The sequence below is a fragment of the Bos indicus x Bos taurus genome, chromosome 12 (assembly GCF_003369695.1).
Source record: "Bos indicus x Bos taurus breed Angus x Brahman F1 hybrid chromosome 12, Bos_hybrid_MaternalHap_v2.0, whole genome shotgun sequence".
NCBI lineage: Eukaryota > Metazoa > Chordata > Mammalia > Artiodactyla > Bovidae > Bos > Bos indicus x Bos taurus.
In genome coordinates, this window is record NC_040087.1 from 18277369 (window position 1) to 18303331 (window position 25963).

Consider the following 25963-nt stretch of genomic DNA (forward strand, 5'->3'; position numbering starts at 1 on the left):
GACTCTCAAGAGTCTTCTCCAGCACCACAATTCTAATGCATCAATTCTTTGTCGCTCAGCTTTCTTCATGTATTACTTCACTTAAATGCCACTCCTCCCCCCTAGAAAGGCTCTTCTCTTACGACACTACCCAAAACCACTCTACCCACACCCTCCCCTCATGTCCATCAGCTCTGTCCCCACACACTGTTTTATTTCTCCTTGTATTTATCACCACCTGACACTCTTGTATATATTTATTGGTTTATGGTTTGTCTTCCCCAGTATACTATAAACCTCCCAAAGGCAGATTTGTTGGTTCTCTTCATTGTAGCCCAGGTCTAGAATAGTCCCTGAGACAAAGAAGGCACTAAATGAATGAATGAGGCACTTAACCTGTTTCCTGTTTCCTGAGCTGGCTCTTCCTCACTTAGGTGCTGCTCTCAGGGGCCTCTGGCCTGCCCTTGGCCTCACGGAGCTCTCTCATCTCAGACCGACCTTGACCAGCATCACCCCACAGCCTCTAGGGCCATGTCAGCTTCCTGCTTTCTGCAGACAATGGGTGGCGGGCTGCCATGAGTTGTATGAAAGTTCCAGAAAGTCCAGATTCCCCGAAATGGTGGCTTTCCCCTGAAATGGTAGGGGGTAGGGGGGTGGATGAGGAAAAGCAGAGGCTCAGGGCCAGCTGACCTCTTAAAGGCCAGGAACCAAACTGGCAATGGCAGGCGTTGCCTTGAGAGAGGAGAGGCTGGGAGGGGTTTGCGAAATACACAGCACAAGGCAATCCATTGTCCTGTCCATATGTGCCCAAGATAAAAGTGCCTCTGGAATAAAAAGGCAGAAGACAGCAGATGAAGTGAAAGTGCCTGAATGAGCCCCAGGATCAGTGCAAAAAGGAAGAGATTAGAAGCTCTGTGAGAGAAGGCCTGCTCACCACTCTCTCCCAGGTCCTAGGGCAATTCCTGGCACATCACACGGACTCCATCAACTTGTAGTCTGTTGGAAGATTTGTTTAGAGGGCACTGGGTAGGTATGTATGAGATGAGACCTATCAAAGGTGGCACACGGTAAATACATTGAAGATGGACAGTGCCCAAATGAAAGAGCTGCTTAAAAGAGGCATCCGTGATGAAATGGAAAGTCAGGCAGCCATAGGGTCACAGCCTGGTCCCAGTGGTAATTGGCCATAGGAACCTGGCTGTTGTTATACAGTTGTTCAGTTATGTCTGATTCTTTGCGACCCCATGGGCTGCAGCATGCCAGGCTTCCCTATCCTTCACTATCTCCTAGAGTTTGCTCAAGCTCCTGTCCATCAAGTCGGTGATGCCATCCATCCATCTCATCCTTTGTCACCTTCTACTCCTCCTGCCCTCAATCTTTCCCAGCATCAGGGTCTTTTCCAATGAGTCGGTTCTTTGCATCAGGTGGCCAAAGGATTGGAGCTTCAGCTTTAGCATCAGTCTTTCCAATGAGTATTCATGGTAGATTTCCTTTAGGATTAACTGGTTTGATCACCTTGCTGTCCAAGGGACTCTCAAGAGTCTTCTCCAGCACCACAATTGGAAAGCATCAATTCTTCAGCACTCAGCCTTCTTTATGGTCCAACTCTCACATCCAAACACGACTACTGGAAAAAACTTAGCTTTGACGAAGTAACCTGGGCAAATTACTTAATTCCTTTGTGCTTTATTTTTCTGGTCTGGAAAATGGGTACAAATGTTACTCACTTTGCATCTTAATTACTGTATATGCAAGAGCCCAGCATGGCCCTGACATGCAAAGGGCAGTCTACTGCAAGCAGAGGAGAGAGGAGAGGGTAAGAAGGGCTTAAGTGGAGATGTGGGGCTGGACAGGGAGAGAGCCAGAAGTTGGTGGAAAGGATTCAAGCTGGGGTCCCCACACACACACATGCCCACCATGCAAACAGAGGAAAGGCCATATGAGGACCCAGTGAGAAGGTAGTTGTCTACAAGTCAGGAAGACAGACCTCACCCACATGAAAGGTGAAATAAAATGAGGTCGCTTATGTCAAGGGGTTTTTCAATGGAGCTGGGAGGATATTAAGGAGGTGGGCCTGATACATGTCCTCACTCGGTGAGAAATGAGGGTTATAGAGAAGACTGCTGCTGCTGCTGCTAAGTCACTTCAGTCGTGTCCAACTCTGTGCGACCCCATAGACAGCAGCCCCCCAGGCTCCCCCGTCCCTGGGATTCTCCAGGCAAGAACACTGGAGTGGGTTGCCATTTCCTTCTCCAATGCATGAAAGTGAAAAGTGAAAGTGAAGTCGCTCAGTCGTGTCCGACTCTTCACGACCCCATGGACTGCAGCCCACCAGGCTCCTCCGTCCATGGGATTCTCCAGGCAAAGTACTGGAGTGGGGTGCCATTGCCTTCTCCGTTCACATGTAAGTGATATACAGCAAACACTGTCTGACTTATTTCACTAAACATAATACTCTGTTATCCATTCATGGTGCTCCAAATGGTAGTATTTCATTCTTTTTATGGCTGAGTAATATTCCAACACACACACACACACACACACACACACACACACACACCACACACACACACACACACCATCTCTTTAATCCAATCATCTGTCAGTGGGCACTTGGATTGCTTCCATGTCTTGGCTATTAAAAATAGTGCTGTTTTAAACACTGAGATGTTTGTATCTTTTGTAATTACAGTTGCTGCTGCTGCTAAGTCACTTCAGTCGTGTCCGACTCTGTGTGATCCCGTAGACGGCAGCCCACCAGGCTACCCCGTCCCTGGGATTCTCCAGGCAAGACGCTGCAGTGGGTTGCCATTTCCTTCTCCAATGCATGAAAGTGAAAAGTGAAAGTGAAGTCACTCTGTCGTGCCCGACTCTTAGCGACCCCATGGACTGCAGCCTCCCAGGCTCCTCCATCCATGGGATTTTCCAGGCAAGAGTACTGGAGTGGGGTGCCATTGCCTTCTCTGATAATTACAGTACTGTTCTCATTTTTTTCCAGATATATACCCAGGAGTAAAATTGCTGAGTCATATGGTAGTTCTATTTTTAGCATTTGTCCTTTTCTGTCTGACTTATTTCACTAAACTTAATATTCTCTAGGTCCAAACACTTAGGTGCAAATGGCAGAATTTCTTTCTTTTTTATGATTTCTGGATTTTGTAAGTTCAAGATAGATATCACCTTGGCACTCACCGGGAGCACTGTTGAACTCAGGCTTATTCCAGCTGTGCAGGATCTGAGTCATTTCATCCATGACTTAATTTTTCATCAGGCTCTTTGCATGCTGAGTGAAAATTCTCATAGCCCTTGTGTCAGACACTTTCTCCAAGGACCAGCTTACCTCCTGTGAACAGAGTGTCCTGTGTTACATGCTGGAGCAGTCACCCCAGATTGGGAGGAACTCTTTTGGGGAAGGTCAACTATAGATTGGCACTTGGCAAGAACATTTGCCAGTGACTGAACAATTGCAACAAGGGCATTTGCCATCTGCCTCTGCAGAGACTGCACCCTGTGCTGCTGCTGTTGACCTTTAACACCCCTGAGGGAGTTCAGGGTGGAGTGAGGCACTCTGTGCGCCAGGGAATCTGGAGGGACAGGTCTTTAGATAGTTAAATATTTTCAGGAACTGATTTCATGATCCCAATCTTTGCATGTTTTCACATCTAGAAAAACACTAAATCCCTGCATGATGACATCAGGTCCTCGTGACTAGCAGAAAAGCTCTTGTAAAGTAAGAGCTTGACTACACTGAACACTCCTTTCACCAAAATCTTATATATTGACTTTTCCCTACTACCTCTTTGGAGCAGGCTCTAGAATTGAGGTGCTATCTCTCAGGTTGCAGTCCTCATTTTGCCCCAAACAAGACTTAACTTGAAACTCCCAAGTTAGGCATCTTTAGTTCACAGGAACAATGTAATCACTATCACTCATGAGTACCTGGATCAAAACCATTTCCACAGAAAGTGTGTGTGTGTACTGAGTCGCTTTGGTTGTTTGTGTCTTTGCCACCCTATAAACTGTAGCCAGCTGCGACTGGTGCACTTAGCATGGGCAGCCAAGAGGAGCTACCCCATGTCCGAGACCAGGGGCGGCGGCCGGGAGGAGCAACCCCACCTCCAAGGAGCGGTGGCTGCGCTGGCGCAGGAGGGCCTAGAGGAGCTATTCCATGCTCCAGGTCAGGAGGGGCGGCGGTGAGGAGATACCCCTTATCCAAGGCAAGGAGCAGAGGCTGTGCTTTGCTGGAGCAGCCGTGAAGAGATACCCCACGTCCAAGGTAAGAGAAACCCAAGTAAGACGGTAGGTGTTGCAAGAGGGCATCAGAGGGCAGACACACTGAAACCATACTCACAGAAAACTAGTCAATCTAATCACACTAGGACCACAGCCTTGTCTAATTCAATGAAACTAAGGCATGCCCGTGGGGCAACCCAAGATGGGCGGGTCATGGTGGAGAGATCTGACAGAATGTGGTCCACTGGAGAAGGGAATGGCAAACCACTTCAGTATTCTTGCTTTGAGAACCCCATGAACAGTATGAAAAGGCAAACTGATAGGATACTGAAAGAGGAACTCCCCAGGTCAGTAGGTGCCCAATATGCTACTGGAGATCAGTGGAGAAATAACTCCAGAAAGAATGAAGGGATGGAGCCAAAGCAAAAAAAATACACAGTTGTGGACGTGACTGGTGATAGAAGCAAGGTCTGATGCTGTAAAGAGCAATATTGCATAGGAACCTGGAATGTCAGGTCCATGAATCAAGGCAAACTGGAAGTGGTCAAACAAGAGATGGCAAGAGTGAATGTCAACATTCTAGGAATCAGGGAACTGAAATGGACTGGAATGGGTGAATTTAACTCAGGTGACCATTATATCTACTACTGCGGGCAGGAGTCCCTCAGAAGAAATAGAGTAGCCATCATGGTCAACAAAAGAGTCCGAAATGCAGTATTTGGATGCAATCTCAAGAACAACAGAATGATCTCTGTTTGTTCCCAAGGCAAACCATTCAATATCACAGTAATCCAAGTCTATGCCCCAACCAGTAACGCTGAAGAAGCTGAAGTTGAACGGTTCTATGAAGACCTACAAGACCTTTTAGAACACCCAAAAAAGATGTCCTTTTCATTACAGTTGACTGGAATGCAAAAGTAGGAAGTCAAGAAACACCTGGAGTAACAGGCAAATTTGGCCTTGGAATATGGAATGAGGCAGGGCAAAGACTAATAGAGATTTGCCAAGAAAATGCACTGGTCATAACAAACACCCTCTTCCAACAACACAAGAGAAGACTCTACACATGGACATCACCAGATGGTCAACACTGAAATCAGATTGATTCTATTCTTTGCAGCCAAAGATGGAGAAGCTCTAAACAGTCAACAAAAACAAGATCAAGAGCTGACTGTGGCTCAGATCATGAACTCCTTATTGCCAAATTCAGACTGAAATTGAAGAAAGTAGGGAAAACCACTAGGCCATCCAGGTATGACTTAAATCCCTTATGATTATACAGTGGAAGTGAGAAATAGATTTAAGGGACTAGATCTGATAGACTGCCTGATGAACTATGGAATGAGGTTCGTGACATTGTACAGGAGACAGGGATCAAGACCATCCCCATGGAAAAGAAATGCAAAAAAGCAAAATGGCTGTCTGGAGAGGCCTTACAAATAGCAGTGAAAAGAAGAGAAGCAAAAAGCAAAGGAGAAAAGGAAAGATATAAACATCTGAATGCAGAGTTCCAAAGAATAGCAAGAAGAGATAAGAAAGCCTTCCTCAGTGATCAATGCAAAGAAATAGAGGAAAACAACAGAATGGGAAAGACTAGAGATCTCTTCAAGAAAATTAGAGATACCAAGGGAACATTTCATGCAAAGATGGGCTCGATAAAGGACAGAAATGGTAGGGACCTAACAGAAGCAGAAGATATTAAGAAGAGGTGGCAAGAATACACAGAAGAACTGTACAAAAAAGATCTTCACGACCCAGATAATCACGATGGTGTGATCACTAGAGCCAGATATCCTGGAATGTGAAGTCAAGTGGGCCTTAGAAAGCATCAGTATGAACAAAGCTAGTGGAGGTGACAGAATTCCAGTTGAGCTATTTCAAATCCTAAAAGATGATGCTGTGAAAGTGCTGCACTCAATATGCCAGCAAATTTGGAAAACTCAGCAGTGGCCACAGGACTGGAAAAGGTCAGTTTTCAATCCAATCCCAAAGAAAGGCAGTGCCAAAGAATGCTCAAACTACTGCACAATTGCACTCATCTCACATGCTAGTAAAGTAATGCTCAAAATTCTCCACACCAGGCTTCAGCAATACGTGAACCGTGAACTTCCAGATGTTCAAGCTGGTTTTAGAAAAGGCAGAGGAACCAGAGACCAAATTGCCAACATCTGCTGGATCATGGAAAAAGCAAGAGAGTTCCAGAAAAACATCTATTTCTGCTTTATTGACTATGCCAAAGCCTTTGACTGTATGGATCACAATAAACTGTGGAAAATTCTGAAAGAGATGGGAATACCAGACCACCTGATCTGCCTTTTGAGAAACCTATATCCAGGTCAGGAAGCAACAGTTAGAACTGGACATGGAACAACAGACTGGTTCCAAATAGGAAAAGGAGTACGTCAAGGCTGTATATTGTCACCCTGCTTATTTAACTTCTATGCAGAGTACATCATGAGAAACGCTGGGCTGGAAGAAACACAAGCTGGAATCAAGATTGCAGGGAGAAATATCAATAACCTCAGCTATGCAGATGACACCACCCTTATGGCAGAAAGTGAAGAGGAACTAAAAAGCCTCTTGATGAAAGTGAAAGTGGAGAGTGAAAAAGTTGGGTTAAAGCTCAACATTCAGAAAACGAAGATCATGGCATCTGGTCCCATCACATCATGGGAAATAGATGGGGAAACAGTGGAAACAGTGGCAGACTTTTTTGGGGGGGGGCTCCAAAATCACTGCAGATGGTGACTGCAGCCATGAAATTAAAAGACGCTTACTCCTTGGAAGAAAAGTTATGACCAACCTAGATAGCGTATTCAAAAGCAGAGACATTACTTTGCCAACAAAGGTCCATCTAGTCAAGGCTATGGTTTTTCCAGTGGTCATGTATGGATGTGAGAGTTGGACTGTGAAGAAAGCTGAGCGCCGAAGAATTGATGCTTTTGAACTGTGGTGTTGGAGAAGACTCTTGAGAGTCCCTTGGACTGCAGAGATCCAACCAGTCCATTCTGAAGGAGATCAGTCCTGGGTGTTCTTTGGAAGGAATGATGCTAAAGCTGAAACTCCAGTACTTTGGCCACCTCATGCAAAGAGTTGACTCATTGGTGGGAGGGATTGGGGGTAGGAGGAGAAGGGGACGACAGAGGATGAGATGGCTGGATGGTATCACTGATGAGATGGACGTGAGTCTGAGTGAACTCCGGGAGTTGGTGATGGACAGGGAGGCCTGGCGTGCTGCAGTTCATGGGGTCGCAAAGAGTCAGACATGACTGAGTGACTGAACTGAACTGAATGGAAACTGTAGCCCACCAGGCTTTTCTGTCCATGGGATTCTCCAGGCAAGAATACTGGAGTGGGTTGCCATGCCCTTTTCCAGGGAATCTTCCAGATCTAGGGATGGCACTGACATTTCTTCTGTCTCCTGCTTGGCAAGCGGGTCTTTACCACTAGCACCATCTGGCAAGCCCTCACTAGGATGTTATTTGCATTTTGCACTCCCATCATTTCACTAATCTACAATAAGTTTTTCTAGAGATTACTGACATGTGACATCACAACAGTCTGCATGTACAACATATGTGTGAATGTCAGACATTAAAGACATTTGCAAAAATGGAAAACATCTCTCTTCTATTTTTTATTTTGAAAATATAGTTATTTTTCATAAAAACATTTTTAAGTCAGCATGTGATGGGCTAATTGATATATATTTTTGCTTACTTTAAAAATTGATCCATATTTTTAAAATTGATATATATTTATACATGTTTCAGAGAAGGCAATGGCAATCCACTCCAGTACCTTTGCCTGGTAAATCCCATGGATGGAGGAGCCTGGTAGGCTGCAGTCCATGGGGTCGCTGAGGGTCAGACACAACTGAGAGACTTCACTTTCACTTTTTCCTTTCATGCACTGGAGAAGGAAATGGCAACCCACTCCAGTGTTCTTGCCTGGAGAATCCCAGGGACGGGGGAGCCTGGTGGGCTGCCGTCTGTGGGGTCGCACAGAGTTGGACAAAACTGACGTGACTTAGCAGCAGCAGCAGCATACATGTTTCGGGTTCCTCTTTTTTTAATATTTGCTTTACAGTTTTTCTTGCTCAATTAATATTTTTTCCTAATGAAATAGATATTTTAATGAGAAATTGAATTGAAAAGGGAATCTTAGTTTTTAATGTAGTAAATATGATAGAAGCCTGGCGTGCTGCAGCTCATGGGGTCACAAAGAGTCAGACACAACTTAGCAAATGAACAACAAAATAAGATAGAACCCACATAAAGGAAGGGTCTTTGAGGAAATTCCGAGTCTGTCCAGTAGTTAGGTCCAGCGTTTTCACTGCCAGGCACCTGGGTTCGCTCCCTGGTTAGGGAACTGAGAAGCCTGCAAGCCTCACAGCACGGCAAAAAAAGAGAAAGAAAGAAAGCTCTTTGAGTGATAACTTTTTAAGGCTATAAAGAGGTCATAAGACCAAAATGATTGCAAACTGAGAGACTGTACTTACCTCTGTGCCTGCTCTTTAGTCTTCAGAACAGACTGTAAGATAAAGCCTTTGCTCTCCAGCTTACAGAAGACACAAAAGAGGTTCAGAGAAAAGCCTCAGTTCTAACAAGGGGCAGATCTGGGATTGGACATGCCCGCGTTCTCTATTCCACCCACTTTTCTGCAGTATCTGCTGACATCCACTGTGGCAAAAGGAAGTCTTATGGAAGAGAAAGAAACCCACAACGTTTAGCAATTTTGCAAGAGGCAAACTTCACTCTTAAAGGATTTCTGAAAAATATGGTGTGTGTTATTTTGTCTCAAGAGAAAGAAACAAACTTAATTCAAAGTGACCTCTCTCCACCCTTGACTGGGCACTCGTTGCATCTGAACTGGGCAGGGTCCTGTGATTGAGACGTGAGCTCACCGTGTCTGCACAGCGCCCTCTGCCGGCCAGCCTCCGCTCCAGCACCGCTTGGTGTCATGCGGCGGCCTTAGACCCAGGTTCCCGCTTCCGGCGAGAGCCCACAAGGACCCCCGGAATCTTTCAAGGGATGGGAATTCTTCCAGTAGCAACCAGACTTTTATACGAATATGAAAGGCAGCCTTCAGCATTGAACCCCGCCCTTGGGGCCGCTCCTGGTTTGCAGGTCCATTTTTCTGCCCGTTTCCCACATCCAGAGCTCAGAACACCCACAGAGGACTGTCTTCTCCTCTCTACTGACTTGAGGGGGAAGCCTGGCATAAGCTCTGGGTCCACACAAACCTGCGTTGGAATCCAGGCCCTCCGACCTGTAGCTGGGCAAGTTACTTAATCTCTCCAAGCCCTACTCTTCTCATTTTAAAAATGGAGACGTTAATATTTCCCTTGTAGTGTTCTAATGGGCCTGAAGGGGGACAGTTCAGATGTGCTTGACAAGGCACTGAACACTGCTCATCTCTGGTTCCCTACTTCTGCTCTGGGCTGACACGGAAGGTGACCTTGAGTTGCATGAACCTTCACCACACCCTGGCTGCCCTATGGTCTCTGTGGTAGATTCAGCTCCCACCAGGGGCAGGGATTTGTGCAGCTCTCAGGATATAAAGTTGAAATAAGGTAGATTTAATGCAGTACCTTCTAATGTTTTCACAAACATCACACAGCTCATTCTTCTCTTAAAAGACTTAAAAAAAAAAAAAGTTTTGTTTTTTTTAGCAACACTACTTGGCTTGCAAGATCTTAGTTCCCTGACCAGGGATCAAACCTGTGCCCCCTGCCGTGGAAGTGTGGAATCCTAAGCACTGCACCACCAGGGAACTCCCAAGACTTTAGTTTATTTTTCAAAGTTTTTTTTTTTTTTTTTTTAATGTGAACCGTTTTTCAAGTCTTTCTCAAATTTGTTGCAATATTCCTTTTGGTTTTTTGGCCAGGAGGCAGATGCGATCCTAGCTCCCCACACCGCTTGCATTGGAAGGTGAAGTCTTAACCTCTGGACTTCCAGGGAAGTCCTGATAGCTTACAGTGAACGATATTGGATTCGCGATCTCCAAAGAAGATTTAGCTTCAGGACCAGAGACCAGACTTGACCACTCAGGGCTCCTGTGTGGGAAAAGTTTCATTATAGTGAAAAGGGACAGAGAACGCTTCTGACACAGACATCAGAGGAGCAGAGAGCGCCCTTTCTGCTAGTCTTAGCAAGGAAGCTGTATACTTTTTAAATTAGTTATTACAATAAACAACAGACTGGTTCCAAATAGGGAAAGGAGTATGTCAAGGCTGTATATTGTCACCCTGTTTATTTAACTTATATGCAGAGTACATCATGAGAAACACTGGGCTGGATGAAGCACACGCTGGAATCAAGATTGCTGGGAGAAATATCAATAACCTCAGATATGCAGATGACACCACCCTTATGGCAGAAAGCGAAGAACTAAAGAGCCTCTTGATGAAAGTGAAAGAGGAGAGTGAAAACGTTGGCTTAAAGCTTAACATTCAGAAAATTAAGATCATGGCATCTGGTCCCATCACTTCATGGCAAACAGATGGGGAAACAGTGGAAGCAGTGACAGACTATTTTTTTTGGGCTCCAAAATCACTGCAGTTGGTGACTGCAGCCATAAAATTAAAAGACACTTACTCCTTGGGAGAAAAGTTATGACCAACCTAGACAGCATATTAAAAAAGCAGAGACATTACTTTGCCAACAAAGGTCTGTCTAGTCAAGGCTGTGGTTTTTCCGGTGGTCATGTATGGATGTGAGTTGGAGTATAAAGCAAGCTGAGTGCTGAAGAATTGATGCTTTTGAACTGTGGTGTTGGAGAAGACTTGAGAGTCCCTTAGACTTTAAGGAGATCCAACTAGTTCATCCTAAAGGAAATCAGTCCTGAATATTCATTGGAAGGACTGATGCTGAAGCTGAAACTCCAATACTTTGGTCACCTGATTCAAAGAACTGACTCGTTGGAAAAGACCCTGATGCTGGGAAAGATTGAAGGCAGGAGGAGAAAGGGATGACAGAGGATGAGATGGTTGGATGGCATCATCAACTCAATGGACATGAGTTTGAGTAGACTCCAGGAGTTGGTGATGGATAGGGAAGCCTGGCGTGCTGTGGTCCATGGGGTCACAAAGAGTCAGACGCAACTGAGAGACTGAACTCAACTGAACTGAACCAGACCCACTCTCATAATATACATTTTAAGATAACAGGAAGGAGAAACTGTCCTCAAGCAGGATACATTGTTGTTATATAATCCTTATACAGAGTTTAAGCTGAGTTGTATTGTTGTTTAATGATTAGTTCTGGGTTTAAAGAAAAAAATATTTTCTGTGACTAAGACTAAGGAATGTAGAGGGGAAAAAAAAAAAAGATGTTTATCCTTTCCTCCTCCTTTAGAATTCCAGACTCCTGTCTTCTCTTCTAGAGCCCCAGAACTCTCTTTCCTCCTCAGGGACCCCAGACTTCTTATCAATCTACCTAGAAATTGACTGTCTCAGTCCCAAGATTTAATTTTTAAAAGCTGTTTTAGGTTCACAGCAAATACTGAGCAGAAGGTGCAGATATATCCTATATACTTCCTTTTCCCAGATATCCACAGCCTCCTCTGCCATCAACATCTCCCACCAGATGGTACATTTGTTACAACGGATGAACCTACATAGACACATCATGACCATCCTAAATTCACAGCTCACCTGAGGGTTCACTCGGTGCTGTACTCCTGTAGGTTCTGACAAATGTATGTGAGCTAAATGCACCTGCGCTGAACTGAAAGCAGGAGTCGGAGGGAGAGAGATAGGAAGCTGTTGACTTGGAAGATGGAGGAGGGGGCCATTCGCCAGGAATGTCAGTGGCTTCTAGAAGCTGGAAAAGGCAAGGAAGCGGATTCTCCCCTAGAATCTCCAAAAGAAAGACAACCCTGCCGACACCTTTGATTTTAGCCCAGTGGGACCCATATTGGACTTCTGATCTATGGACCCGAAAGAGAACAAAAGTGAATACCGTTTGAAGCCACCAGGTTCCTGGTAATTTGTTCCAGCAGCAAGGGGACATGAATACTGGAAGGGGGATACACTCTGGGGGATCAGAACACTTTTAGTTGGTGGAAAGTGAGAACCCACCCAGTGGTCAGAAGCAAGAGTCCTGCTGGTTTGACCCTCAGGCCTCGCTTCATTATCGTCAATACCATTCTCTTCAAAACTTGGATAGTTTTGCATTTCAGCCATCCTCCAAATAATCCCCCAAATTGAAATGTTTGTTTCCCTTATGTGAAGGGTTATTTATCGAATTAGCCTGTTGAAGTGATTATTCTCATTCATCAAATTGAATTTAATTAATTTTCATATTTCAAGGGCTTGATAGCTGCTAACTACATCTGCTTGGCCAATCGCTCCATAAAACAATCTGTGTTTCCCCTCATTGCACTTCTTTGCATCCTAAAAGACTGTATTCACTTCTCTGGAGTAACACTGTGAGGGATGCCAGGCCAGACGAGCAAATTCTCTGGAGGGAAGAGAATCCGTTAGTAAAACACAGCCCAGGGATTTGTGGCAAAGTGATGAACACTAAGCACCTTGCTACAGCAGATGGAAGAAGGTAGATGAGAGAGGGTGCTTTTCCTTTAGACTCTGTGAGGATCCTGAAAGAGGGGCTGGGTTGCCGGACACCCCCCACCCCCCACCCCCAGAGCCCCAGCATCTGCCTGCAGTCTGGGAAAACTCTCGAATGGCTTTTTCAGAGTTGGCTTCTGGTTGCCTCACAGGAAGCCCACGTCTACGAATGTGTTCATACCCATCCTGGCTTTTCAGATCTGTTCAGGGACGAGCTGCCTTCAGAGCTGACTGTGTCCTCAGGGCTCCATCTGTGTGTGTGTCTGGTGGCCCAGCTTTGCAGTGTCAGGCTGTATTTTTGCGTCAACATGTACAGCAGCACTTATTCCCAGACTGGCCCGAGGACAGTGCTAGAAAGTGCTTCAAAAGGAAAGGACAAACGAGACAGAGAAGGAGAAATACGGTATGGCATCCCTTATATGTGGAGTCTAAAAAGAAACGGTACGAATGAACTTACAAAACAAAAAGAGACTCACAGACTTAGAAAAAGAATTCATGGTTGCCAGGGGGAAGGGACAGTTAGGGAGTTTGGGATGGACATGTATACACTGCTATATTTAAAATAGGCAACTCACAAGGACCTGCTGTAGAGCACATGGAACTCTGCTCAGTGTTATGTGGCAGCCTGGATGGGTGGGGGGTTTGGAGGAGAATGGATACCTGTATATGTATGACTGAGTCCCTTCACTGTTCACCTGAAACTATCACAATATTGTTAATCAGCTATCAGTTTAGCTCAGCTCAGCTCAGTTCAGTCGCTCAGTCGTGTCCGACTCTTTGTGACCCTATGAACCGCAGCACCCCAGGCCTCCCTGTCCATCACCAACTCCCGGAGTTCACCCAAACCCATGTCCATTGTGTCAGTGATGCCATCCAACCATCTCATCTTCTGTCGTCCCCTTCTCCTCCTGCCCTCAATCTTTCCCAGCATCAAGGTCTTTTCAAATGAGTCAGCTCTCTGCATACCCCAATACAAAATAAAAAAGTTCAAAAGAAAAGGACAAATTATTGCTGGATTTACGTGATGCATAATCAAACTGATACCATCGCTCAACTTATTATTACACGTCTATACAATTTATGTGTCTATTTATATATATATACATACTAATAGAGACAAAGCATTAACACAAAATTTCTTTACAACTCAGGCAAGATTCTGCCATCAACATTCTATGACCTGTAATTAGTGCTCTAGTCAGTAAGGTTATAACCATAAATGAAACATAACTGTGTTTACCCTTCACTTTCAAATATCCACCCTCCCTGCATATTGACATAGATGTCCCTGTTACAAACCATGTTATTTCCCTCGATCCTCACAATGATCAGGTTTTACGGTAAGGAATCTAGGGCTTAAAGGGTAAGTGATATGCCCAAGGTTACAGAGCTCCCAAATGGTGGGACTGAAGTCAGCTGATCACCTTTCTCTATCTTCTGTAGATTACACTTTGCAGAACTCAAAAATATTGAGAAGTTGTGATAGTCATAAAAAGAACGCTTATCATGGATTCTGCATATATTATGTGCCAGGCCCTGTACTGGTCACTTCTGTGCACTTCTCGTGTAATCTCTCTGCTCACCCTTAGATGTAAGTAGTGTAATTCTTACTTTGTAGATGAGGAATCTGAGGCTCAGAGAGGTGAATCAACAAACCCAAGGCCACACAGCTCACATATGGTAGAGCCAGGTTTGAACTCAGTTCTGACTCCAAAGCCCACGCTCTTCCCATTTGGCTGTGTTTCCTATTTTCCCTTTAGTACAAATTTAAATCAGTGCTTCCACCTTTTGTAACAGTATTTGCATTTTGCAACATCTCCAGTTAAGGACTGGGAAGACTTGTTTCTTTGGTTTTGGTTTTAATTCCAAGTCTCTGGTAATAGGGGGTGTGGCGGGGGTGAGGGGGGAGTCTAGGGGGTCAGCAGGCAGCCCCCTAGTGTCTCTGAAATTCACACCTCAGAGCCAGCCAGCCCAGGCTGCTGAGGGCACAGCTTCAGTTCTCCCAGAGGGTGAATAGGTTCTTCTGAAAAGTGTTGCATCTGCAACAGAGCAGTCCTGAGCCCTAGAGACAGAACCCTTGAGTCTGAGCAGCCCTGGACAGAGGAGCCTGGCGGGCTGTAGTCCACAGGGTCGCACAGAGTCAGACACGACCAAAGCAACTTAGCACAGCATCCATGCACGTGGCCCTGCTCTTGAGGAGCTGTACAGCCTGGACAATTCATTTCCGAACCCTCTTGGAGATGCTGCTTCCTTTTATTGAAACAGGGATTAAATTAGATAATATGTGTGTGTTTGGGGTGGGGTGCCAGGCAAAACAGGGAAGCTAGTCTTTCGTGTTCTCTTCCAGGGAGCCAAGTTTCCCTTGACCCTTCTCTGAGCAAGCACTCTGCATGAACCCTCAGTGCCTGCCAGGGCAGGCTAACGATCAGAGTCTCTCCCACTCTGCCTTCTGAAGGGTTTGTGCTGTGTTGGTTGGTACACGTATCATTTCTTGCAGGAGTTTCCAAACCTCATCACCGAGGAGCTGTCTCCCAAGTAAAGGCTGTTGTGTGTGTGAAGAAACGACTTTGCTCATCCGCAGACCCCACTGGTTGGATGGCATCATCGACTCGGTGAGAATGAGTTTGAGAAGTAGTGTTGACCACTTAGTCCTTGTTTTCATGACTGCTAAAAGTGTCTTTTTTTTTCTTATTAAACTTTTAATTTTGCATTGGAGTAGAAAGGCAATGCCAAAGAATGCTCAAACTACCACACAATTGCACTCATCTCACACGCTAGTAAAGTAATGCTCAAAATTCTCCAAGCCAGGCTTCAGCAATACGTGAACCGTGAACTTCCAGATGTTCAAGCTGGTTTTAGAAAAGGCAGAGGAACCAGAGATCAAATCACCAACATCCGCTGGATCATGGAAAAAGCAAGAGTTCCAGAAAAACATCTATTTCTGCTTTATTGACTATGCCACAGCCTTTGACTGTGTGGATCACAATAAACTGTGGAAAATTCTGAAAGAGATGGGAATACCAGACCACCTGACCTGCCTTTTGAGAAACCTATATCCAGGTCAGGAAGCAACAGTTAGAATTGGACATGGAACAGCAGACTGGTGCCAAATAGGAAAAGGAGTACATCAAGGCTGTATATTGTCACCCTGCTTATTTAACTTATATGCAGAGTACATCATGAGAAACGCTGGACTGGAAGAAGCACAAGCTGGAATCAAGATTGCCGGGAGAAATATCAATAACCTCAGCTATGCAGATGACACCACCCTTATGGCAGAAAGTGAAGAGGAACTAAAAAGCCTCTTGATGAAAGTGAAAGAGGAGAGTGAAAAAGTTGGCTTAAAGCTCAACATTCAGAAAACGAAGGTCATGGCATCTGGTCCCATCACTTCATGGCAAGTAGATGGGGAAACAGTAGAAACAGTGGCAGACTTTATTTTTTGGGGCTCCTAAATCACTGTAGATGGTGATTGCAGCCATGAAATTAAAAGACGCTTACTCCTTGGAAGGAAAGTTATGACCAACCTAGATAGCATATTGAAAAGCAGAGACATTACTTTTCCAACAAAGGTCCATCTAGTCAAGGCTATGGTTTTTCCCGTGGTCATGTATGGATGTGAGAGTTGGACTGTGAAGAAAGCTGAGCACCGAAGAATTGATGCTTTTGAACTGTGGTGTTGGAGAAGACTCTTGAGAGTCCCTTGGACTGCAAGGAGATCCAACCAGTCCATTCTGAAGGAGATCAGTCCTGGGTGTTCTTTGGAAGGAATGATGCTAAAGCTGAAACTCCAGTACTTTGGCCACCTCATGCAAAGAGTTGACTCATTGGAAAAGACTCTGATGCTGGGAGGGATTGGGGGTAGGAGGAGAAGGGGACAGACAGAAGATGAGATGGCTGGATGGCATCACTGACTCGATGGACGTGAGTCTGAGTGAACTCCGGGAGTTGGTGATGGCCAGGGAGGCCTGGTGTGCTGCGATTCATGGGGTCACAAAGAGTCGGACACAACTGAGCGACTGAATTGAACTGATAGCTGATTGACAATGTTATGATAATTTCAGGTGGACAGCAGAGGGACTCAGCCACACAGGCACATGTATCTGTTCTCCCCCAAACTCCCCTCCCATCTAGGCTTCCACGTAACATTGAGCAGAGTTCCCTGTGAAGTGTTGCTTTTAAGTCCTGCATCTTTATTGAATTTAATGTCTGCAAAAGCCAGTCCTATGCAAACGCTGGATGTCACTTCTCATTCTGGACTTATATGGACCCCACTGGCAGAACCATGACACTTTCTGAGAGACAGTGTTCAGATAATTCCAGAAAAGCAACAGCTCATTGGCACAAGTGTTAACCACTTCATATCGAATTTTCCATGGTTTCTTCATAGTCTGTAGTCTGTAGTCTTAGACCCAAGGTTAAGAAAGAATGAAACACGATAAAGCAACTTAGCTTTTATAAAGTCTTGTCATTAAGACACATAAGTATGCCAAAGCTGTGTCCTGAGCCCTGGCTGTGTGCAGGACTGTGCGAGGTAAGTTGGTGTGTGTATATAGGTCATGGCCCCTGTTCTCAGGGTCCTTATGATAGACAACTGGATACAGACATAATGTGCTGGATGAAATGGGGAAAGTATACTTGGTCAGTGTTAGCAATGTGGCCAGTGAGAGAGAAATCAATGTTTGTGCAGGTTCAGAGACAGTATCTGGAAACTAAGAATTGTGAGGGACATTCAAGAATCTACAGGAATGAGAAAGCAGAAAGGTCAACAGGGGAAGCATTTTAGGCTGAAGAAACAAAGGCACCCAAGTGAGAATTTGCCCCAGGGTGATTAAGGTATTGAGAGTGCTCTAGCCTACTCGTTCCACTTCTTTTAGAACAGTGGGAATCATGTTTGCAAGGACTGAAGAAAGAAAGTGAAAGTGAAGTCACTCAGTCATGTCTGACTCTTTGAGACCCCATGGACTATAGCCTACCAGGCTCCTCCGTCCGCGGGATTCTCCAGGCAAGAATACTGGAGTGGGTTGCCTTTTCCTTCTCCAGGAGATTGTCCCAACCCAGGGATCGATCCTGGGTCTCCCGCATTGCAGGCAGACGCTTTACCATCTGAGCCACTAGGGAAGCTCTTACAAAGATTAATTGGGCTCAGTAAAAAGGAGGTTGAATTCTAAGTTAAGGAGTTTGGCTTATTCCTTTCAATAGTGAAGTCTCTGAAAGTTTTTTGAGCAGACAAATGGCATTGTGAGAGTGAAGTTTTAGGAAAGTTATACTGGTGGTGGTGTTTAGAGGGGATTGTCATTAAGGAGAGAAGATATAAGGTGGGGCAGTAGTTTGAGGACTATTACAAAGAGCTGATATGAAACCATAAGAATGGGAACTAGGATGACCACAGAGGGAAAGAAAAATAAGGGACAGATAAATGCAAGTTGGAGAGCAAGCAGATAGTAGGCTTACAGAAACAGCAAGCGAGACAATGACATCATAGGGTGAAGGTGGAAAATCTGGAACTTGTTGGTACAGTTGGCTTAAACAAGTTAAATTTGAGGTCTGGTGAGACAACCCCAAGTGAAAGGTAAAAATGGCCAGCAACTTCCTGGGGATTCCAGAAAGCAATTGAGAATGAATTCCAGGCTGTAGACATGATTTGTGTGGCATCCGAGTGGAGAGGATGGCTGAAGTTGAGTACTATAGTCTGTAATAAGTTTTAAAATTAGGTAGAGTGACTCCTTCCACATTATTCTTTTTCATAATTGCTTTAGCTCTTCGAATTCTTTTGTCCTTCCATATCACTTTTAAAATAAACTTGCCTATATCTACAAAAAAATTTTGCTGGGATTTGGATAGGAATTGCATTAAACCTGCAAATCAGTATGGGGAGAACTGACATTTTTATTACATTGAGTCTTCCAAATATGAACATGGTATGTCTCTCCATTTCTTTATATCTTTCATCCTTTCTTTCATCAGTATTTTGTGGTTGTAGCATACAGGTCCTATACATGTTTAATTTTATTGGGAAAAAAAATCCAATATAATGATTTTAAAATCATTTATACCAATGATAAGTACAAAGACAAAGGGCTTTGAAATGGAATTAGGTGTCAAAAGCAAATGTTATGTATGTATCTTTTCTCTCCAAAGCAGCAAGAAAGAAGGGAAAGAAGTGAGAGTTGACGAGGGTTAAGGCCCAACAGCAAAGGGCTCGAGGGAGCCAGAGATGGCACAGGAGCAGCAGGCCCAGGGTGGGGCGAAGGGTTCCCTGTGGGAGATGTGCAGACACACCCCCAGGTGGCCTCTACCTATTTCACACACAGTGCTCTCGGGGAGTACCCAGGGCCACCGCCAGCTGAGGGTGAGACAGGGAAGCCTGGGATCTCACAAGCAGGAAACACACGATCCCGTTTACTGAGGAGGCCCTATATGAGGTTCCCAGTTTCCCATCCAACTATGAGAAGGCAGTGTATATGAACTGAAATCACTCAGTGGCCATGGGACTCAATCCTAGAATGTACACCATGGCAACCTGCTCTGATGTCATATCTACCGTATTCATGTCTTTTTCTTAATAGCTCAGTATTTCTTCTTGTTGCCAACAGTCGTGGCTGTAAACTTACCCTTAACATTTCCCAGCTGCAGAGCCGCTAGGGCACATCTTCCAGGTAAGTCTATTATGGTCCCTACTGCAGGCAGAGGAGCTAACATCAGGAAAGGCCATGTTATCCCTTACACTCTTGCAAAGATAAAAATAAAACCGAGCTCAAGCACTGAAATTTTTTGCCTTAAAAATCTCATCTCTTCCATGATAAAACAGAGAGAACTAGAATACTAGAATTCAGGAAAACAAAGATGAAAATGCAATATCCGTGAATAAAACAGAAAATCAAATTATCCCCTGAAAGAAATAGAATTTTGTTTTTAAAGGCGAATATGATCTTTCTGCAGCAGGATATAATTTTTGGCTCTTTTGTCACAAACAAATCACTAAAAAGCAATAGCATTTTATTATTGCACAGAGCAGTTCTCGAAGAGAAGGAAGTGATGGGCGTGCCGTGTCATGTCAGGCTTCTGTTCAGGCTTATGGAAGATGCTGAAAACACCAAGGTAGGCATCTATCCAAACTCTGTGCAGAAATCCACAAATAAACGGAGCAGACTCCAAGACAGAAAGTGTAAAATAGCACACCATGGGACACTGGTCTCCAGCGTTGTGTAAGTTACAAATTCTAATATAAAGCTATCCAGTATAAATTACTTACCCCTACTACTCAAGATTACTGGAGAGGGTTCAGAACTAATACTGGAAGAGAAAAATGGGTGCCATATAAGTAGAGGAATCTACAGCTGGGCATTTGGAAGGGGGCCCTAGAGAAGGTGAGAGCGTGGTTTTGTGGGGTAGGAGGGATGAGCTAGGAGCCTGTGCAAGCAGGCTCTTTCCTACTTCATGTGGGCTTTCTTGAATAGGGTGGTCACAGCGAGGAACGGCACTCCAGAATGAACAGGGCAAACCTCCACATGAGGAAATTTTAAAAATATATATTTAATTTAATTATTTATTTAGGCTGTGCTGTTTTTTTCTTGAAGGTTTTCCCTAGATTTTCTGGGTTTATTTACATGTTATCTTAATGCTCTTTCTTTTCCCTCTCTATTTAAATCTTTACTTCATCTGGAATTAATTTCATTTTAGATATGGCATACTGTCAATATTTTCTGCAAAATAAGGAACTGTAATTGTAATTATCTTATTAACTAAAGCGGTATTTAGAAAATCGGTTTAAGTTCTCAACTCTCTTTTCTACCTGTAGTACGGTTAATTGCTGTGCAGGGGTTTCCTCTAGCTGCGGTGAGCAGGGGTTACTCTGTAGTTGAAGCACAAGGGCATCTCTTTGCGGTGGTTTCTCCTGTTGTGGAGCACAGGCTCTGGGGCACATGGGCTTCAGTAGCTCAGCACGTGGGCTCAGTGGTGTGGCTCATGGGCTTAGTTGCTCTGAGGCATGTGGGATCTTCCTGAACCAGGGATAGAACCGGTGTCCCCTAAATTGCAAGGCAGATTCTTAACCACTGGACCACCAGGGAAGCCTAACACAAGAGAATTAAGTGATGATTTGATCAAGGTTAGAGGGACCACGGGAAGTAGTCAGAAAAGGGAACAGTAGCAAACGTTCAATAGTCTCCGTGCTTCCACTGCATGGGGCGTGGGTTTGATCCCTGGTCGGAGAACTAAGATCCTGCATGCCACGCAGTGTGGCCCACCATCCCCTCCCCAAAAAAGACTCAATAGTGCTTACTGTGGGCCAGGGACTGGTCTCAGGACAGTTTACAGATGAAGAAAGGAAGGCACGAAGAGCTTAAGTAAATTGTCTAAGATTACTCAACTGGCAGAACTTAAGTCACTGTTCTTAACCACCACATTATGAAAGTGGTTTAAAAAGGTTCTAAATATGAGTCACAAATAGAAAAAGTGGTGCCAAGTCCTCGCTATTTCATAGCCAGTTGCCATAACAAATTCCCCTGTTCGGGACTTAATGACATGGCCCCTTGTCACTGCCATTAAGACTGGAAGATTTCCATTGCTGCTACAAAGACTTAAAGAAAATGCAATCACTGAGGGAGAAATTCTCCATGAGGAGAGAAAGGGCCGGGGAGGGAAGATTTGGTTAAGAGACACAGAAAAATATGGAAAAACAAACAAACAAATACGGGGCTGGGATTCAGGAGGTTATGGAACAACGGTTCAACCTCAATCAAAGGGTTCAGTCTGGAATGTCTAACAAAAAGGTCAAAAGTGTCACCAAAGTGAAGCGGCCCCACTAGGCAGCTAGTAAACAGAAGAGAGAAACTGATTAAGCTATAGCCCAGTCACTGTGTGGAGCAAAATCTGCTTGACTGAATACACTGCATACCTGTAAATGATGTTCTTCATGATTTGGCAAAGTGGGTTTGCCCAAGAAGCATCCAAGTAACAGCTAGTCATACTGAAAGCCACTAGGGGGCAGCCCAGTTCAGTCGCTCAGTCGTGTCCGACTCTGCGACCCCACAGACCGCAGCACACCAGGCTTCCCTGTCCATCACCAACTCCCGGAGCTTGTTCAAACTTATGTCCATCAAGTCAGAGATGTCATCCAACTGTCTCATCCTCTGTCATCCCCTTCTCCAGCCCTCAATCTTTCCCAGCATCAGGGTCTTTTCAAATGACTCAGTTCTTCAGGTGGCCAAAGTATTGGAGTTTCAGCTTCAACATCAGTCCTTCCAATGATTATTCAGGACTGATCTCATTTAGGATGGACTGGTTGGATCTCCTTGCAGTCCAAGGGACTCTCAAGAGTCTTCTCCAACACCAGAATTCAAAACCATCAATTCTTTGATGCTCAGCTTTCTTTATGGTCCAACTCTCACATCTATACATGAATACTGGAAAAACCATGGCTTTGACTAGACAGACCTTTGTTGGCAAAGTAATGTCTCTGCTTTTTAATATGCTGTCTAGGTTGCCCATAGCTTTTCTTCCAAGGAGTAAGTGTCATTTAAGGGGGCAGTACCATGGAGAAAACAGCAGGAAGGGTGGCCTCCCAAGGTCTCACCTGTTAGAGAAGAGCATGTAGTTGGTTCTCACCATCCGTGGAAGGTACTAGCAGTGCACAGCAAGGAGCCTTCTCTTCCATCACAGTGGTTTCCTTCTTCTCTGCAATTATGTTTAATAGCAAAACGAGGGACTTCCCTCATGGTCCAGTGTTTAAGACTCTGCCTTCCAATGCTGGAGGCTCAAGTTCAAACCCTGGTTGGGAAATTAAGATCCCACAAGTCCCATGGTGTGGCCCAAAATTTTAAAAATAAATAATAGGGAAAACAAGACTCATCCTTTCAAACTTTGGCTTTGAGGTTGACCCAGGGTGTAACATGGGGTGCTGTGCTGTCTTGGCCACATGACATGGGGCCAGTCCTCCAGGCCCACTGTGGCCGAAGCTAGTGCTTTAACACAGAACATCTTTATCAGGCCTCTCAGAGCTTCTGCTGAGGCTCAAGACAACAGTCACACATCTGTTTCAGGCTACAAGGGGGAAGGGAAGGCTTCTTTCTTACCTCTCTCTCAGAGCTTTTGCTCTGCAAAGCAGTGTTCCTTTCAGAATGAAGTTGCCAGCATCCTGCCAGACACAGATAACAAAAGTCAGCACCCCTATGAGCCAACTCCTGGGTCCCTTTCTGAAACTCTCCAATTATAAGAGTTCTCCCAGTGCTCAGCTCCCACCTTGGACCTCAGGTCACTTGTGTTGGCTGCTTATTTTGTCTGAAATATCCTTCTCTAATTCCCTCCTTCCTTGCTAATGCTAAGTCCCTTCAGTCGTGTCCGACTCTGTGCGACCCCATAGACGGCAGCCCACCAGGCTCTCCCATCCCTGGGATTCTCCAGGCAAGAACACTGGAGTGGGTTGCCATTTCCTTCTCCAATGCATGAAAGTGAAAAGTGAAAAGTGAAAGTGAAGTCGCTCAGTTGTGTCCGACTCTTAGCGACCCCATGGATTGCAGCCTAACAGGCTCCTCTGTCCGTGGGATTTTCCAAGCAAGAGTACTGGAGTGGGGTGCCATTCCAATTCATCCAGTAAGAATTACCTTGGTCACCTCCTCTAGGAAGTCTATCTGACTGCCCCCAGGTTACACGGTAAACAACTCAAATATATGGCCCCCAGCATCCTGTGCTAAGCTTATCACAGCACTTATCAAGCTATAAAGCATTTTCTCTTATCTCCCACTAGACTGTAAGCTTCATCAGGGAAGGGTGTGTGTTTGGATCACTGTGAATAACCAACATGCAAGAGAAGAAACATTTAGGGTCTTGACAAATATTTGTGTGCACGCATGCTCAGTTGCCAAGTCACGTCCGACTCTTTTGCAACCCCATGGACTGTAGCCCACCAGGCTCCTCTGTCCATGGGATTTCCCAGGCAAGAATACTGGAGTGGGGTGTCAATTCCTTCTCCAGGGGACCTGCCCTACCCAAGGATCAAACTCCTGTTTCCTGCATCTCCTGCTTGGCAGGCGTATTCTTTATCACTGAGCCACCTGGGAAGCCCTGACAAATATTTGCAGGATGAACTGATGTTGGAACCAGGCAGGTGCAGAAAAATAATCATTTAGGAGTGGGATGGTCAAGAACACAGGTACTGGTGTCAGACAGACCGGGGTTAGAATCCCAGTCTTGTCACTGAGTCCAGCTAAGAAATGTTACACCTCCCTAAGCCTTAATTCCCTCATTTATAAAACAACAACGACAATAAATAATAATTACTAGCTTTGTTTTTATTATAGGACCTACCTCAGGATTGAAATAAGGATCAGATGAGATGTTCTGAGTGCTTACAACAGAACTCAGCCCGTTCTAAAGGCTTGACAATCCTTCGCAATACGCCCACCCCTCCCCCAATGCTGGCCTAGCCCTTCCCCTGCAGGAGTGGATTTGAAGAGAAAAAAAATCATTAATTTGCTTAGAAAATCCTGACATTCATATTTGAAGAAAACAAAATCGGATTGTTTTTCAAAGACAGCCTCCCATCAGCCAGAAGCCGATTACTCATCTTTTAAGAAGATGAGTAAATATCTTTTGCACTGTCATCCTGGAATGAGTCACAGCAACGGAGGGTCTCGTTTCCAAGGGCGCATTTGAAGAGTGTCTCAAGAGCCCTTTGTTACAGAACTCGCCACTAGGTGGCAGCCGAGCCGGGGACCCTCGGAGAGGAGAGCGGCCTGACCCTTGAGAGGGCTTGCGGAGGCCGCAGTGCTTGGAAACGAATAACTGACTCATCCAGGGAGTGTTAGCCCAGAAAATGACAAGGGCTTATTTCAACAGCGTATAAAATACACCGTCCCTGGGCCCAGAGTAGTACTATAGACCTGGGAAGCCTGAGGGTCACCTCCTCAGAAATAAAAAATTCAGGCCATTGACAAATGAAGACCCAAGAGCTTATAGACTATTTTGGACACGTTATAAATTTGATCCCAAGATAATTAAGTGATACTGCAAACAGCTTTATCTAGCTGTGTGTCTTCCCTGTTTAAAAGCCTGCGATGACCCTGTGGGGGTTTCTTAACCAGAGGTGGGAGGGTGGAAGCTGGAGTCTGATGTCAGGATCTCCAGGGGAGCAACCCTGGTTTGAGAAAGAATATCCAATATGCCTGTTTTTCTCTTTCCTTTCCTTTCCTTTTTCCTTTTGACCGCTTCACAAGGCGTGTGGGATCTGTTCCCCAGCCAGGGATGGAACCTGGCCCCTCTGCATTGGAAGGCGAAGTCTTAACCACTGGACCGCCAGGGAAGTCCATACCTACTTTCTTCATGATACAAACACAGGAAGCAAAGTTTTGAGCGGGGTCTATCTAGTGGCTGTATGCAAAAGATAGAGTGAAAAAGCATTGACAGGACATGACATTTTTTAAAAAAGGTATCAGAAACATGGACACAGTATTAACAACAATAACGATAATGAACATTTATTAAGTATTTAATATGCACAGTTGATTTCCTGTAGCACTGACAGGTTTGCTCTCCTTGAAGTCCAAGGACTCTCAAGAGGCTTCTCCAGCCCCACAGAGTGAAAGCAATATATAGTAAGATGTTACTATGTGTAAAGTAGATAGCTAGTGGGAAGCTATCTGTATCAGACCGGGGGCTCACCTTGATGCTCTGTGATGACCTAGAGGGGTGGGAGGGAGGCTCAAGGGGGAGGGGACATATGCATACTTCTCGCTGATTCATGTTGTACAACAGAAACCAACACAACATTGTGAAGCAACTATACTCCAATAAAAAAACAAATTAAAAAAATACAGCATTGCTTGCCTTGAAGGCTCTGGGAAACCCTCCTGTCCATCTTCCTCCAAGGGCAGGGCCCCAGCTCACGTTGCTCTCACACACACGCAGGCTTTGCCCATGAGCTCCTGGCCACGCGTCATCAGCTCGGACACTGCTTCCTCTACAGAACCCCGATGGCCGCCATCTGCATTCCTGGCACTCTCTTCTCTGCTGCCGGGGGACTCTGTCACAGCTAGAACCCTGGAACACCGGAACGTTCCACTTTCTGCCTTTGACCCATTTGTCTGCCTCCTGCACTGGACTTCCTGAGAACCCGACTTGCTCTTGTTTATCCTTGGCTGTGCAGTCTAGCCCAGCGCCTGTCACAGAAGAGATGCTCAC